The 18112-nt window shown below is 36.1% G+C and overlaps 1 protein-coding gene across 1 annotated transcript in view; it reads right to left on the reverse strand.

Annotated features, from left to right (window-relative positions):
- LOC107095762 overlaps window positions 1-18112 on the reverse strand; it is a 198737-nt gene that overhangs the window by 1080 nt on the left and 179545 nt on the right. The window lies entirely within an intron of this gene.

Raw genomic sequence — 18112 nt, forward strand, 5'->3', positions numbered from 1 at the left:
ACAGAAATACATAAAATTCTTAACCAAAGACTAAACATGACACACTGATGGAGGTGCAGCAGAGTTCTGAACTGTCATAGTCAAGTCAATCCAATTTTTACACAGAAAAATAACACACACAGACACAAACTCTCACCGCACACACAGAAAATTCAATCATTTTTCTGCTGCTGCCCCAGGAAACATACTGTGGAAACCTCACTATAGTGGAAAATCACCTTTTCCATGTCATTTTGCTCAGAAGGACCTGCAGAACACACACACATACACCTTCTGACTAAATTTGTACAACGAACCAAGCGATCAGATTTTTCTTTTAACTCTTTGTGGTGCAGATCTCACACTTTCATGCCTATCCTAGCCAGAAGAGCTAGCAAAGGAAGAGACTTTTAATGCAGGCGTGAAAAATAAATTCTGGGCCTCAAACAGTTAATGTGATTTTCATGACAATTAAAGGCTTGGCGGTGGAGGTTGGCTTACATCAACAGGAAACTAGATTTTTCAAAAGTGTAAGTAGTTTAAAGCTTAGCAAAAATTTCATAGATGTTCCTCTAACCGGAGCTTATAAAAAGTGACACAATAATACATCAAATTTTACTTTAAATATTTAGCTGGTATCACTTGTCTGTCCATCCGTATCTATCTATCTATCTATCTATCTATCTATCTATCTATCTATCTATCTATCTATCTATCTATCTATCTATCTATCTATCTATCTATCTGTATCTGTCTGTAATTGTGCTGATTTTATTTTATTTGTAAAAACATTTTCTAGATACAACTTTACAATAAATTACAGCATTTAACATAAACTAAAAAAAAAGTCTGGAAAAGACGTATTGGCAGAAGCAATAAGCTCATAACAAATATTACAGTTGTTTTCCAATAAAAATGGGAACAGGAAGCACAAAGTGAAAGGAATTAAAAAAAGACATTGATGTTAATCCAAATATTTCCACTTTGACCACAAAAAAAAATGTCTAGGCAGTGTTGTGGTCAATATAAATACGTTTTCTTTTCTTATTTACCTACTACAATAATGTTTTATCTGTTCTTTAAGGAGAAAAAAGTTTTTCTTTCCCTTTTTTTGTTGCGTTGTACAAAATAATTCAAAAATGTAAATTTTTCTGTACAAATTAGCAGTAGAAAATGACAAGTGGTTCTTTTTCAGGGGCCATAGATGGCCCCAGGGCTCCACTTTTGTTCAAACATGCAAGGATTTGAAACCAATATTTAAACATCATTCATGTAAGAAAAAAATTAACACAAAAGTCAATATTGCTGACCAAACTCATGTTTCAAAGAGGGTTGTTTTATGGTTTGAAAGTTAAAAATATAAACATCTATTTATCGTCCGGTTGGTTTACAGAACATTTGTTTTTAAATGCAGTGACATTTATTTGTTAAAGAAATCAGATTATTGATGTTTGAGGCACTACTGTCAGTCCAAAGAGAATTCAGAAGAAAGTAAGTACGTCTTTATCAGCACAAAAACAAAACTCTTCTCTACTTCTGTCACTTGTAGAGCCCCAATGAACGCCCTCTTCCTCCCCCAAATCACTTTCCTTTGCCAGCACAGCTCAGTGGGACCCTCTTTCTCACTCTCTCTATTTCCATCCTCTCTCTGCTGCTGTAATTCTTTCGCCCCCTCCCTCAGGGCAGAAGTAAACCACGCCTTGAGGCCCTGCTCCCATTGTGTGCCCTCTGCTACTTCTGTTTGGGGCCTTTGTGTGCCGCTAATCAGCCGTGGGGCCATGCTTGGCCCCGAGTGTGTGTCTGAGAGTGTGCGTGAGTGTGTGTGTCTGTGTCCCTTGCCCTCATTACGTAGCCACACTGGGAGGCCAGCATGGGAAGTTTCTGCTGCACTATACACCTCCCTTCATCCCTCCACCACCCACCCCACAAACTCCCGTCCATCACTTACATCCTCCCCCTTCATTCTCACTGCTGTGAGACTTGGACACTTTGTAAGCAGAAGTACACCTGTTCCACCCAAAGTTTTGTTTTGCAGTGAATGTTTCCACTGCAATGTTAACATGGTAGGATGAAATCATTTTGTTTTGGGAACCGAGTTAAAAATTTGGGTTCTCCAAAGAAGTTTTGAAACTTTAAAACACATATTTGTCTTAAACTTAATTGGAACAATTGAATTTCAGTGATTGTGCTGCTTTGAAATTGAATTTTTAAAATTAGTTATTGTTTGTTATTGTATTTTATTTTGATTTTATTCTTTGCAGTTAATGTGGACAGTATAAACTCAAATTCACATCATTAGACGTTCAAATTCCGACTGTGTCGCTTTTAAAGAAACCGTGGTAACATTGCAATAAGACATTGTTAGAAAAGAGAGACAAAACACATGTAGGATTAATCTCTATTTGAATATTTGTAAATAAGATTAAAGGTTTTCCAGACAAAAGCTTATTAGCTTAGCTTATTATGATGGATTAAATAATTCACTTATTAAGATTATTCAGATAAGGTTTTGGTGTAAATCAGATGCCAGCTGTGGCTGATAATAAACATGATTTATAAAACTTGGAATTTAGTTCTGAGTTTTCATGTGTTTTGTTTTTAAGCTCCCTTTTGTTCCCGTCTGTATTAATAAAGTATTTATCCTCTGTTTCTAACTTATCTTGTGTTTATCTCCGCTCAGCCTCTCCCAGCTGCAGCACATCCGCTCACTTAGACTCACCTGTCCATTGTTTCCTGCTACCCCCACTTGTGTTCATGGTTTGTTAGTGTTTCCTTTTGGGTTGTCTGCTGCCTTTGTTATTCTTGATTTTAAAATGTGGACCTAATTTTTGTGTTCCCTACATTAAACTAAACTTTAATATGATTCAGCCTGTCTCCTGACAGTGCTTGGGTCCAATTCAATGACAACATCCAACAGGTACTTTAAACCACCTACAAGTTAACTTTATTATGGCTATAATATATCGACTGCCAGATAGGATATTTTCCTAGAGTACAAGCTTCATCTAAAAATTGCTCATGATGACTTCAGAGAACTGATTATTATTCAGTTGTATTTGCGGTGAGTTTGAATCTTCTCTGTTCTAATCTTACATTGTTTGTATTATGACTTTCTTTTTGTTCCTATTTTCAAGAATTTGATGAATTAAATGATTGAAAAGATGGTAAAGGTTTCCAAAAAGAGACTTCTACCTGCCAAAATACATACATGCAGATCAACACCCAGAGAGATATATAAGGTTTATTTGTAGGATCAGAAAAACTTCCCTTCCTCTTTTAAAGTGCATTCAACTAAACTTCCAGATCGTTTATTCTTCCAGAATATTCCCATCTTTTCTGATAAATTGTCTCTTGGTCACTAGCTTTTCAGCTTACTGACCCATATTAATGCTATATCTCATAACAAGACAGTATGCTTGTTCTTTTGTGGGGGGTTTTCACAAAAATGAGTTAATGGAGCTTAAGGGGTTGCTTCAGAAGGGACACTTTGCACAGAACTTATTCCCACCCTCAGTCATACAACAAGCCCTTCAACTATTCTAATCATGTTTGTTCTGTAAAGTTGCATTGATATTGCTATAAATACACATGTTAAGGTTCTAAAACCTTTTCCAAATTTTAAATGCCTGTGTTATATCTATACAGACAGTTTATAAAAAGCATGATAAGCATAGCTGAAGCATTGCTTCCAATCCAATTAATCTTTATCTTTGAGACTCAAAAAAAGTATTCCAAGCTTTCATAATGGATTTTAATTGATTTTGTAACTTTAGTTTTGCTATTCATGCAATCTGTATCTGTAATAAACTCAAAGAAAAAGTTAACTACAGAATGGTTCTGTAAAACCTTTCTTTTCAATTTGAGTTGCAAAGTAAGCACAAAAATGACCTTAAAGATATTAATGTTTTTTTTTTTTTTTTTTTTTTTTTTTTTTTTTTATCTGGCACTTTTAAGATCCAACCCACTGTCAATGGAAGTATGACCAACCTTAGGGAGAAAAGTATAAGCCACAAGCAGTATATAATAACGCCAAACCACAAATTAAATTTGAAGCCATCAGTGCCTTTTGCCCATGTATTGGTTTGGATGATTCTGCCATGTTTTTTTTTAAACTATGGAAAGGAGAAAGTTGACCATTGATTGCAGCCAAAACACACAAACCTTTAATGACTGCAACCAGGAACTTTACTGGATATACTAAGCTGTATGCAGATAACAAATATAATTTTCTACAAAGATTTTTGTAACACAAAAAGGGAGATTTACATTTCTAAAAAAAAAAAGTGTAGACAATAGTTATGATTCCTAGGCATATTTGATGCCAGGATTGTGATAACTATTGGCAGCAGTCAGTCAGCCATCAACTTTATTGATCATGTCATTTCACATCTGTTTATGCCAATATTTCATGGTTTATCCAAACATCTGGTGTATTTTTCAAAACTCTTTGTTTACATAAGTCTTTACTTTCTTTAAGCCTTCTGTAACACCAAGTTAACTACATCTCTCTACAAATCAGATGTTCAGACACTTAACTACAAGAAGTAACAACAGAAGTAAGACAACTGGGTCAGACCAATACAGAAAAATGCTCTAACAAATATGAATATATTAAATGGACTAGTTCAAGTTCAAAACTAATTTAATAACAAATGCACAGATAGAACCACAAAATAAAAGTGGAATTAATGACAGGTGCAGCTTTGATGAAGGTCAAATTGTCTTAAGTTGATCAAAACTAAAACTGCACCTTTTCAAATGAATGAAATAAGGAAGGCTTTTAAAAATGTGTTATTACAAACACATTTTGCTGGCACTATGAGAACTGTGCAAAGCAGCTACTGCATGACCTTAAAATATTGATTAAATGTTTTGTAACACTAATTAGCAAATAGACGAACTGTGTATTTCGCTGTTTATTTATCAGAGAAACTGAAATTAAACATTGATAAGTAATAGTGACTTCAACATGTTGGATCAACATTTATGCAAGTTCTTGTTTACTAACAAAAGGTTTTTAAGTGGAAAAAAGTATAAATTCATTACAAATTCAAAAACAATTTCCCAAGGTTTTGCTAAACCAAATTACTTGAAGGTTCAATTTTCCTTAAAAATAGAGTAAATTGTTCTGCTAATCTTCAGTTTGCTGAAACAAAGTCAGTTTTTAAAGTTAAGTTTCCATCCGTGAGAGCAGGTGCAAAACTAAAGTTTTGTCAAAAATAAAACAAACTCTGATCTCAGTAAACATCAACATATTAATGGTGGTAATGTATGGAAATAAAACATTTGATTGACCTCAGCACTCTGAACAGGATTATATAAATCAGATACACCTCCACTAATAAGCCCTTCTATTGCTTTCTCTACCTGAAGACCCCATCTGCCATCAGATTCTATGCATTTTTACAGTTTTTTTTTTCNTAATTTCCCACCATCTCACCATTTCTGGAAAGCTTTGTTTCCTTTTCTGCACTAAGACAAAGCAAGTTACCTCATTGTTTTAACTACATATTTTCCAATATGAAAAAAGAAAGCAAAAAGCTAAATTTCCAACAATAGGCTTTAATACCAGATTGCTCAGCCGACGGCCTCTTTAAAGCATAAACTACACATCTTTAAACTATATAAAAGTCTCTAACACTGGCAAATCCTCAGTGTATTGTTTGCCCTGTTAAGCACTTACATGTTTCTCATTATTTCACAAAAAGGTCGGTTTCAAGGGTGAGCTTTACTTTTTGAATTATGTAGTATTTGTAGTATCTTAAAGTGCCTCTTTATATTAGTCCTAATGAAGTGCAGAAAACGAGAAAATAAAAAGGCTTAAACTGCCACTTTGTTCTAATGCTGTAGACAAATACAGAGATTTAAACATCCAATTGCTTTTAAATAGTTTCAATGCATCTTTTGACATGCCAGTACAAAAGATAAGTTTATATCCTTTGTGTTGAGACAACATAACAAAGATACAAAGTTCTAATTTGAGTTAAAGTGCTTCTGGTGACGAAAAAAAAAAAACATGAACAAAACCAGCAAAGCTGAGCATAAAGAAAGAGCTTTGAGGAACTTTAGAGAGAATTATGAAAAAAATTCATCACAAATCATTTTTAATGCAGAAATAAACATACCGGTATGTGTGAGACAGGTTGTGCAGCACTACTGCTATAAAAAACAGTTACTTTTGTTAAAATGACTCCACCAAATAATGTAAGTGAATTGACTCAAAATTGTTACAGAACAAGATATCCATTTAAATAAAATTCCTGTTTTACCATTACTAGAATATTTGATAGAGTTGGTTCTTTTGTGACCTCCCAGATGAGACTTTTAATGCACTCTTGCAGTAGTTTTGTCTATTCAGACCATAAGCGTGCTTTTTCAGTGTGGTTCACACTAGGAAAATCCTTTGGTTCACTTCTGGACTAAGGCCAGACTTTTTGTTGTTTTGTTTGGTGAGGTTAGCTTTCACACTTTACTTTATGCAAGTGAACTAAAGTATGACATGTATGCAAAGCTATGTGCAAATATCAGTGCTTCCATTAAACAGAAATGACGGAGTTTGGACAGAACACAGATCTGGAAATGGAGGAAAGTTGTCACGGATGGTTGGCTGAATTTTTGTCATACATATATTTGTGCTGTACTTACAGCTGTAGAGCAACTACGTATTTCGAAGCAGGTTAAGCAACTTTCTTTTTCTAATTTTAGAACAGCTTTGGTCAAAGGTTCGTGCCAGATGAAGGAAAATATTTGCTGTCACCTACAGTGTAGTTATGCAAAAGCTGGTGGACTAGTAATGACTTGAGTGAAGTTGCTATCGCTACAGGAACTCCTATGGGACTCGTCAGGTCCAAAAAGTTGCGTTCCTGTTCAAACTAGGGGCAAACTGCTGTGTCTGCTTTGAAGCAGACCAAGACCACCTCAAAAAGTGGGTCTCTGTCCGGCTGTTTGGTCTGGACCCTGTTTCACTTCACTTCAATGTATTCACATTTGCACAGAAGGTGCTGGACCAAGGGAGAAGCAAACTTCAACCATAACGGGTGTGAATACACCCTTGCTGTTCTAAAGGTTCTGCTTTAGTGATTTAATATTTATACAACCCTAGCCTCAGTAACTGAACTAGGTATACATTTTGTCATCTAACCACATTTTTAAAACTGTTATGCATAAATTGTGGTTTCCTTTGTTTGATCAAATTTAATAATAAATTAACTTAATTGATTTCACATTGCAGGAATTTACAAATCGGGGGTAAAGGGTCTTGCTCAGAGACCCAGAGTGGCAGTCTGTGGGGAGTGAGTTTTTGAACTCACAACTACTTTTAAATGAAACCTCTCATACATCACATAAATTGTCTTCCGGTTAACCAGGTGTTACTTCCTAGCTCATCTCTAGAGACAATCAGACGCATATTTAGCAATTAATGTCAATTACAGAAAATTAAATCCAGTTTATGTCCATTAAAACTTTTGTTTTCTCTCTCTTTTATTTTTGGTGCCTCATTACCATGTGATTCATAACTGCTGTTTCACTAAAATACATCCATGTCATTGGTGTGTTTTCGAACTGCTATGTTTGGGGCATTACTTAGAGATTTTAGGGTAGTGGAAAGTTGGTGGAGTTTTACGGAGTCAGGAAGATGGAGAGAAGAAAGAAGAACACTCGAGATTCTTGCTTCGTCCCCCCCAAACTTGTAATGTAAGTTTGATTAGCAAGCATGTAATGTACTTTACCCCCACGGCTGGAGACAGAGGAGAGGGTGGAGGGGGAGGTGGAGGACAAGAGTAGAAGGATGGGGGCAGAGGTATAGCAGGAAGGAGGATGAGTGTATATAGGCTGCCATCTCAGCAGGTCCCCTCATCTCCCCTCCTCCTCCTGTGCCTCCTACACTTTATTTCTCCACGTCTTCAAACCAAGACACAATCCCTCCTCCTCTTCTTTAAAACCTAACATCACCTCCTCTGTCTAGGCACACACACTAAAGTCTAATGCTCTGTCCCCATTACCACCTCCTCCTCTCCTATAGCTGCACCATGCTGTGTAAGTGCAGGGTGTGGGTGGGGTAAGAGGAGGTTGGAGGTCACAATCAGGAAGAGTTTCTCTTTTTGGGGTGGGGGGTAGTCTCCCCCACTAACAAGTTGGATGCATGCATGCAGGAAGTTGTTTGTGCACTAACACAATGCAAGTTTGTTTGAATCCAGCAGGGAAAAGTCACTGGTGCTGGCACTCAGCTGGGTTTAGGGTTAAAGGCTAAGAAAAAATGTTGAGGCAGCATCCACTGGTTTCTCGCTCTAACCGAAGAAGGAAGTCACTAAATATAATCAGAAAATTAAAAAAATATATAATTTTAGCTCACCTATAAACTTTTAAATCTTATTTTGAATAAACTGATTGCAACAGGTAACAATGAAGACTCTAAAATGTAGAACCCATGAGGCTCATAATAAATTGATGGTTCATTTTATTGATAGGACAATCCAAAATCTTCCCTTTAATTCAAGAGCAGTTTTATCGAGTTCAAAAATCCAAAACTGAAAAAATGTTTTTTCATTTCTGTAAATTAACTGCAACACTTTTTTTTTAGTTGCAATAGATAGCTTGAGCTTTTAATTTGTAATCTATACTTCTTGTTTTATTGTGATGTGTCTTCTAATCTAGTTCTTTGAAATATAGTGAAAGAAAATATATATGTAAAGTAATTCTAGATATTTTTGGATGTCAGTTAAATGCTCCAAAGCAACAAAAACAACAAAACAAACAGAAAAAAACTACTCACCTCAACTTATAAATATTAACAGGAGAATAATAACCCCTAATAGCTGGATGAAGGCCCAAGTTTAACTCATCTATACACACACTGAGACTGTTTGTAGACAGGAAAAAAAATAAATAATGTGAGGTTTCCAGATGAAACAGAAACATATATTTTCATAGTCTGTTTATAAAGATGATATAAACATGGAGGGGCCTGGTTATACCTTATAAGCAATCTAAAAACACATACTAAAGATTCTTAAATTCTAAAATGGCAACAAATGGCAACAAACATAGAGTTTCTCATCATCCCTTATGTGCCTCACATCAGAGTTGATCAGCGCTTTTCGTTCCCCCTCTCCCTTACTGTGCTGTCGACTCAGGCTGTGAACAGGAGGACATTAATGTGTGGAGACACCTGACAAGCCTGCTGGCCTTTAGGGCTCAGCCTAATCACTCTAGACCCAAACCCGTCGGGAATTAAACCCACAAAACCAAACAGTCACTGTGGGAGCTGGCTGGAGTCTGCAAGAGGCAGCTGAAGGAGAGGACGTTACAGAAGGCGTGTCACATCAGAACAAGAGAGGAAAAAAAAACCTGCATCCACAAACCGAAGACTTTGATTCAATACTGTGACTTTGACAAATAAAACCTTTTAACATTTCACTTAAAATCTAGTTAGTTGTAGTTGTCTACGACCAGATAAAGACAGATACAGCACGCAGGGACACCAAACAATTTATTAACCGGACATTAAAAGTCACATCGAAAGTGTCCTGCAGCATGTTAGAACTAACATTAAAACTCTTTTCCACCCTTCTGAATACTGTACTAATTCAGAATTAATGGGGATTTTCCACTATTTAAAGTACAGTAGCTTGTTAACTCTGGTATCTGTTAAGCCACACAGGGCCCCTCGCCACTCTGCCCCTCTCTCCAGATGCCCTCATTAATTTTAGATTGGCTCTAAATGAGTCTCCTTCATCGCGCCCGAGGTTTTCTAAATTAGATTCATTTATATTTAAATTGTGAAACAGGCGTGGTTAATGAGAGAACTGTTATTTTGGGGGGTTATTTAAGATAGCCTGATAGTTTCGCAGCTCATGGCTGTGCGAACTTAAACCACCAGAGAAGGCACACATGTAGTGAGGCCTGCAGTATTTCAGCTTCTAGATTCACATCCTCTTTTTTTTTTTAAGATTTTTAGGGACTAAGAATGTAGCAGAATTAACAGAAACTGCTCATAACAAATGAGAGATCAATTATCACTAAGATAAAGAAACTGGGCAGAAATAACTGTTTTTATGTCTATTCTGCCTGAATTAAGATGGGTACATAAACAGGACCCTTGTTTGTTTCCTCTGTTAACACCTAATTTAACCCTCCTAAAACTAATGTGTCATTTCCAGCACATCTGTGTAGTTTGCAGCACTGCATGCGCTACAAGCCACATTACAAGACTTACATGTTGACCTAACAGGTGCCTCGATCAACACACAACACCCCTGAAGAAGCAGCAGGATGCCTCTTAACCTAAGCTGCTAAAGATGTGTTGAAAATGTCACATCTGAGAAATAAAAAACCTGAGGAAGGACAACAGAGCTTCAACAGAGCCCCCCATGATCCAGCCCATCCCACTCATAAAAAAAAGCCAAATCACACAGTGCTTTACAGCTGTACGTCTCCTCACAAGGCTCCTCACAGCTCTCGGCGTCCTATAGCAACCCCCAATCTTTCCCCCTGCCAGGAATTTGACTGTTAGGAATCTAAGTGCCAGGCGTTTAAAACCTGAGGAATGCTATTGTTCTGGTCACAGCTGCACTACCACTGGCCTGGTTTCTGCTGCTACTGTGTGTGAGGAGGAGGGAGAGGGTGAGGAGGGTCGGGATGAGGAGGAAGGAGGGCGGGAGGAATCAAAGGTGTGAAAAGGGCTACTTTTACGTGTTTCTGGCACGCTGTGGTCTTCTGACAAAGCAGCAAATAGTTGACAGCAAGTTGACACATTCCTCCTGCCCTGGACTTTAGGGTAGCTCTCTGTCCATCTGCCCTTTGCCTCCCTCACACCTTATACCCTTTTCTTAATAAGATCAGATAAATATATACATGCTTTCACCTAAAACAGTGCCTAATAAACATTTATACTCTTTGAATTTTGCCTCATTTTTGTCATATTACTGACACATTCATAAATGTTTGAGATTTCATGCGATGAGCTAAAATTGTCAGATTTTTTTTTCACAAATTGAAATCTAAGAATGTGGTTTATATATGTATTTACTCCTTTGAATCTAATATGAATAAATAAAACCTACAGTTTTAACCTTGTTAAACGGAGAGCTCTTGTGTTTATAGAGGCAGCTTTACTATGAAGGTCTTAAAGGTTTGTAAAAGAACGAAGACCAAGGAACGCAGCAGACAGCTGAGGGAAAACGCTGAGAAATTTAACACTGGGCTAAGATATAAAACAAATACTTAGATCCAAACTACATCATTACATTTTTGATTGATTGATTGATTGATCTCACAGGGGAGACGTGTACTCGTTACATCAGCTCAAATAGTCAAAAGAGAAGAAGAAGGTGCCAAAGGAAGAAAATGTTGCATGGAATATATACAGTGTATACAGTGTGTCCATATATGACAGCTTTTTTTTTTTTTTTTTTAAACATCCTTATGTCTTGAATTAGAAAATAGCTGTCATGTCTTATTTCAGTTCTTTTTTCCTGAGACCTGAGGATGTCCTAGATTTATACCATACTGAACATCTCCAGCAGGTATGTGTCTGAATAAACTGACAGGCCAGATGAGGAGAAGATGCAGAGATCTACAGGTCGTACCCTCCTCAAAACAGGCCTTCATAAAAGATTTTTAAGCACTTTTTAAACAAAGCCATGAGAAGTCCAATTTGGAGTGTGCAATTGGGGCAAGAAGGCACTTTGGTTAAAAAAATAAATAAACTAAAGCTGTACCCTTTTTTTACATTCATAGCAGACAATTAACAGTGATGATATCAGAGAGAAACAAAGATGTGGTGACATCATGCTGTGTGGCTGCTATTCTTCAGCACTGAGAGGATAGCAGGCCCTTTTTTTTTTCAAAGCCCTTGAAAAAAAAAAAATCTGTTAAAGAGTCTAACAACATTTAAAGTTCATTTTCCAGCAGGACAGAGAACCTAAACATTTTAAATAAGAATAGATTAAAATCGAAGAAAACTCATGTTTAAATGGCCCAAAGTCCAGAAGGATATAAAACAATCTAATATTGTTTATGGGGGCTGCATAGCATGAGTTCATGAAATGGTTTGGAAGAAGGAGCAAAAGTTTAGATGTTTATTTCCCTGACAAAAACAGTTAATGATGTAAAAACCCAAAAGAGATAACCCAGAACACTTTAAGGTGCAGTTGCCTTTTGAAGGTACAAAGCATAATTTTGGGGGAATAGATTATGAATATGGTGCAATGTTTGCTGTAAAAAATTTAGTAAAGACTGCATTATTTTTGCTACACTTTACAATTAGTTGTCTAATTTTCTGTTGGTTTATCCCATAAAATCCTAAACAAAAAAATAGTGACAGATATTGCAATTTGACAGAATGAGAAAATGTTAAAAGAGCATGGATCGTTTTGTAAGGTGATGTGCCTCGCTAAGAAGGGAACAGATATCACAGACCCTCAATCAGTTAAAGCTTTTTTCTTCTTTTGCTTTTTTTCTGGTAGATATTTCAACAGGGAGTCATTGGGGGTGCACCCCAACAAAGATCTAATTCACACATTTACCAAAGGGACCGTTTCCCATCGATTTATCGTTCAGACTTCACCAACTCGATACACTTGATTTAAATGCATGTGACACGAATGCGTTGCTAAAGCTGCAAATATTTTGATCCTCACCTGCAGTGTATTATAATTCAGAGATATTCAAATAAAACTTAATGACTGACAAATATTGGGAGATAAATATAGAGCACATACTCTATATTTATTTATGAGTGGAGGTTTGAAGAGGACCCAAATATAGACGGAAGGAGGCAGAGATGAGTTTTAACTGATTTAATGTAAAATCCAAAGCTAACAGAAGATAGTCCAAAAAAAAATAAAAAATACAGCAAAAAAAACAAAAAACTGGAGACATCAGGGAAAACACACATGAGGAGCAAGGAGCGACGAGACGATACATGCCAAACAGCACAAAGGCTGGGTTAATCAACTGATTGGAAGCAGGTTTGGACAGAAGAATCTAGAAGGGAGCTAGGGAAGGAGACCGAAACAAGAAGGCAACAGAGGGTAAACGAGAAACACATAAGAATTCAAATACAACCAAGAAGAAACACAAAATGGTAATGAAAGCAATGAAAGCTCAAAAAGAAAACTAGACAGAACCAAAAAGTGCAAAACCATGACATAAACAGTAGATTGAAACATCTGGCCTGTTTGGAAGTGTAGGATGGAAACAGCAACTAGTCAATGAAAATATAAAGTTTGTTGTTTAAATTCAAAATATTATGTTGCCAGAAATTTAGCACAAACTGTGTAACATAGTGTAAAACGTGCAGTGTTAATACAAACAATGTTAAGCTGTGGAGATGATTTTATAGTTTTCAGTAGAGGAAGAAGGAAGCTGGTCAGATGATTGAAGGTGGATGCAGCAAAAATTCAGAGTAATCTAGAAAGAATACCTGTGAACTTTTGTCATATTGAGGTAATTAAATATATTTTCAATAGTTTTGCAAGGCATTATATCTTAAAATTAGGATTCAAATTTTTTCTCCTCAGTCTGCTGATAAAATCACTGCTTGTTAAAGCCTGAAGATGAGGAGAGACACTTATTATCCAGCAAGTGGATTCTATGGTTTCCAGGTTCCTATTGTCTTAATCTGTTTTTTCTTCTTTCATTCGCTCATTCTGAGAAATAACAGCAGCAACTGTAGTAAGAAAGGAGAGCTTCTCTTTGTGTCTCTTTGTAAATTACCAGCTGCTTTGTGGAACAATGCTTGGCCTTCTACCAAGTATCTGACTTCATAAACACTGTGCCACACTCAATTTAGAGCACAGCGGAAGCCGGGTATGACCAATACCTGCCAAGGCAATGCTGCCTCTCTTTATGGGGACTCCCTGTGTGTGAGCATTCTTGTGTATTTCTGGTTAAACTTGTGAGTTTGCGCGTGATGGACCTACCAGTTGCCAGTTTTTGTCGTCTGGTTCAATCACTGCCCCAGTCTCTCGGGTGTGTCTTTAATCTTGGATTACATAACTGAAAGAAAAAAATAAAGCCAAGTTAGAATCTGACGCACGGATTTGTATTTAATTGATTCACATAAAATGTTGTTGATTCTCAACATCAGTTTCCAATCATAGGCAAGTAGAAAGGTATGGTAACCACCTATAGAAAAACGTGCACTCCTGATGTGTTTTCAGCAGACAAAGCCAGTTTTTTTTTTTTTTTATTACTGATGATGTGGGTGAATCACAGATAGGAGACAGATTTATAAAACACTCGGCCTTGGTGAAAAGCTGCTCAGACTGAAAGGTCAGAGTTCATCGTGAATTCTTGTACACTCATAATGGCTCCCAGTGTTTCCTGATCCAAGGTTGTGTTACCAGGCAACAAAAACAGTTCAGGGCGACTAACTTGCTGACTCTTCTTCACGTGCACCATGGACAAGTTTCTTTACGGAAAGTTAAGGCTGAGTCTTAGATTTATGTGACAGTATGTTTAGACCACGTGAAATATAAGCCAAAAATACTGCTTTGTTGTCAGTCAAATGCACTTCCAAGTTGACACCTTCCTGCACAGTGGAAATGCACATACAAACAAAAGCATCTATACAGACATACAGACTGACTATCACTCTGTTATAAACTTGTCTGAATAGTGAGCAGTACCACAGGGTTCTTCCTCCTCAACTATAATGACAACTTGTGTGTGTCTTGTACTCCCAGTCATGCCAAATGCACTGCCCCAAAATAAGAAAAAAAAAAAAAAACAGAATTAAACATGAATACACACAAACACACAGTGATATTCTCAACCAGTCACTAGCCCTAAAGCACAAACATGAACAATTGCTGTTTGTCGTGTAAACAGTTTAATAGCAAAATAAGATAAATGCTGTAAAACAGAACATTCTTTTAAAGGGAAAGCCTTTAGATATACTCTTAAAATATAAAAGAGACCCTTCAGCTTCTCTGATGAAGATGTTTAAAAGTCCTACAATAAATATATTCTTAGCCTAACTTTAAAAAAACACAATTTATGAGTGTGGCTTTCTATCTTGTTAAAAAAGCCATAATATAATGTTATGTTTGCTGTTTACATGCAAAAGATTATGTTTGTTGAAATTTACCACACAGTATATTACATAGCGTGAAAAATTCTGTGAAGAGGATTTTACTGTATTTAGCTGAGGCGCAGGGTACCTGATCAGATAATGGATGATAGATAGAAAATCAAGGTTATCCAAAAAGAAGAAGCCAAAAAGGTTCCTGATTGTAAGATGGTTTAATGTCATTTAGTTGATAGAAAAAATAGAATTTGAACAAGATAAATATTTCTATAAAATGATTTAAAACAAAATTCAAATGTGGCACTTTTTTCTGTGTTAGTAATTTCGTTAGTGATCCATGGCTGCATTGGCCAATCTTAACAATAGAAAGGGTAACTTGTTCATAGCTACGATCAAGTAACTGATAAATCACACAAATACAAACAAACAAGTGAGTATATTCAGCACCAGGATGGCACCGCCTGTTTTGGCCCGGGAGGAGTTTGAATAATGAAGACAAACTGTTTCTATTTGCTCCACTGACAAATTGACAAGAAAATTAAACAACATTAAAATAGAAACATACAGATAGTTTAGTTTGATATTCAATGCAGAATTTAAGAAAATGCACTATGCTTGGTGAATTCACTACAGCATCTTTAACTATTTATGGGCATCTCAGTCAAGAAAAAACAGACTAGACTGGCAAAGCTGAGAAGAGCGAGCAGATTGAAGGGAGTTAATGTAGTTTAGTTCAAAGTAGTTAACTTATTTCTATTTTGGAGAGACTTTTTGAGGATACTCTGTACAAACTGCTTGGGATAAAAAAAAAATGGACTCTGCCGCACCATGATCAGGCTCTTGCTCATTATCACAAAAGTCCTTAATCCTTAATTACTTGAATCCATCATGGGGCCAAAAAAAAAATTAATCAAAACATCCCAGTGCATTTATGTCTTAAGTGACAGATGTCCATAATGAAGTACAGCCAGAGTTTTAATGGAACACATTTCCATGTAGGGTAGTTAGCGTACCTCGCTAATCACGAACAGTGAATAATGCAAACTGTAGTAACAGTCTTCTGTATTTCAAATATTTGTATTCAAAAGTATATATAACCACAGTGAAAAAACAAAAGCAAAATGTCAGAGACAATTTGGCAGAATAAACTGTTATTTTTCTCTGATTAAGATCTTTTGGAACAAAAACTGTAAATGATCATTAGTTTAAAAAAAACAACATACAAATACATGCATTTAATCCTGGCTTGTTTGGTTTTTAGTAATTCAGGTAAGTTTAGTAGAGTAAAACAAAGCCGATGCATAAGATCACACAAAATTTAGCTAAGGGCAATGAAAAGAAAACTTGTAGAAGATTCCATGAACATTTCAGTAAGAAATGTTTCTACAAATTTCTTTTCTAACTTATCATTATCTTCTAAACTATATTTATCTCTACAAATTCTATTCAAACAATTTAAAAAAAGGTACATAATTTAAAGGCTTCAAAAGAGTGTTTTTGTGCTTCCCACGTCCATTATAATACTCATATTATTGTTTACAGACACAGTATATTCATATGAAGTACACCACAAATACAGTAATGTCAAGTCCCATTTGCAAGGCATGCAGCTAAGGATTGTGCAGTGTAGCAAAGAGCCAGGCCAATGCAAACAAAGGTGTGTTTCTGATTTGACTGCTCATTCTTTGTTGCGACAGTGTTAATATGGAGTTATTAACATTCGGAAATGATACAGTCAAATTAATGTTTTACAACTTTTTATAATTCTTTGAGGTATGCATTTAGGAATTTTGACTTATTAAATGTAAGTTACTAATTAAATTTGTAGTTTAATGTTATTTTTACATCAGGCATTATTTAGGAGTTCCTACATTTTCCTGCTTTAAGTAAATCAGAATAAATATCAACACAATCACTAATATATACATCTGCACTTTCTTCAGCTTTTACTCAGTAAACACAAGTGGATGCATGTCCATCTCTGTGCTTCTACGAGTGTAAAAACTTGTGCTAACCTGCATATGTGTGTTTTAACAGCAGAGGGATGCCAGAGATGGGGCCCCCCATAATTTGCAGTGGGTTTGTGGGTAGCTGGAAGTGGGTTTGGAGTCTGGCTTTGTTTGTCTCTGTGTGCTGACATCACAGTGCTGATGGCACCAAATCCCTGTTCTCCTGTGCACAGCACTTTCTATACAAAACAGTAAAACACGCACATGTGCACACACGCATACTTAGTGGCACATGGTACGAGTAATGCCAGCTAGGCCAAAAAAAAGAGCATTCTCTTTTTAACACATTTGCAGCCATGAATGCACATACGTATGCACACAGGGGCTGCACTTAAGCCACCCAAGCTGTCTATATCTGCATGTGTGCAGAAACTTCAAATGGGTTTAAAAGGTATCCTATGTCCCTACTAAACATGCAACAGGAATGACTGCCTCATTTCAAAACACTCTGATATGAGATTCAATAATTCGGAGGTTTAGCTATTCATTTATCATGATTAACTACATGTTAAGAAGTAGCATATTTTAAAGCAATACGCAGGGTTTTTCCATTGTAAATTATAATTCTAAGTATACACATGACTCATGTAATAATGTTGTCCTGAAAATGTACCATAAATTAGTGAAAAGTGACTGTAAAAACATCCTTGTGTCATTATTTACAGTTTTGATTCATTAAATTATAGTCAGGCAGGGCAGAGGGAGTGGTAGATGGTTGTAAAACAAAAGTAAAAATGATGCACAAGTCAAATTTCAAACTAACAGTGTTCTTTGTATATGTCTGGAATTTACAAGTTTTCAGTGAGGGAATTGTTGGATAACTTTATATCATAGTGCGAAGAGTGTCACTGTAAAACAAATAATATGTTATGTTCATTGTGATCTACGTTCAACAGCGGCAGTTTTTGCATGAATGAGTGACTGTCTTCTAGAAATACAATTAGTTCACAAGGCAAGGCAATACATTTTAAGTTTAAAAAAAAATGATTCTAGGAATATTTCTGGGGATAAAATCCTAGATAATTCCTGTTTTGATCAGAAATTTAGGAAAGGGTTTAAAAATCATTGTGTTTGAAAGCATCATAATAAT

This window comes from Cyprinodon variegatus, unplaced genomic scaffold (assembly GCF_000732505.1).
Source record: "Cyprinodon variegatus isolate N-32 unplaced genomic scaffold, C_variegatus-1.0 Scaffold571, whole genome shotgun sequence".
Taxonomy (NCBI): domain Eukaryota; kingdom Metazoa; phylum Chordata; class Actinopteri; order Cyprinodontiformes; family Cyprinodontidae; genus Cyprinodon; species Cyprinodon variegatus.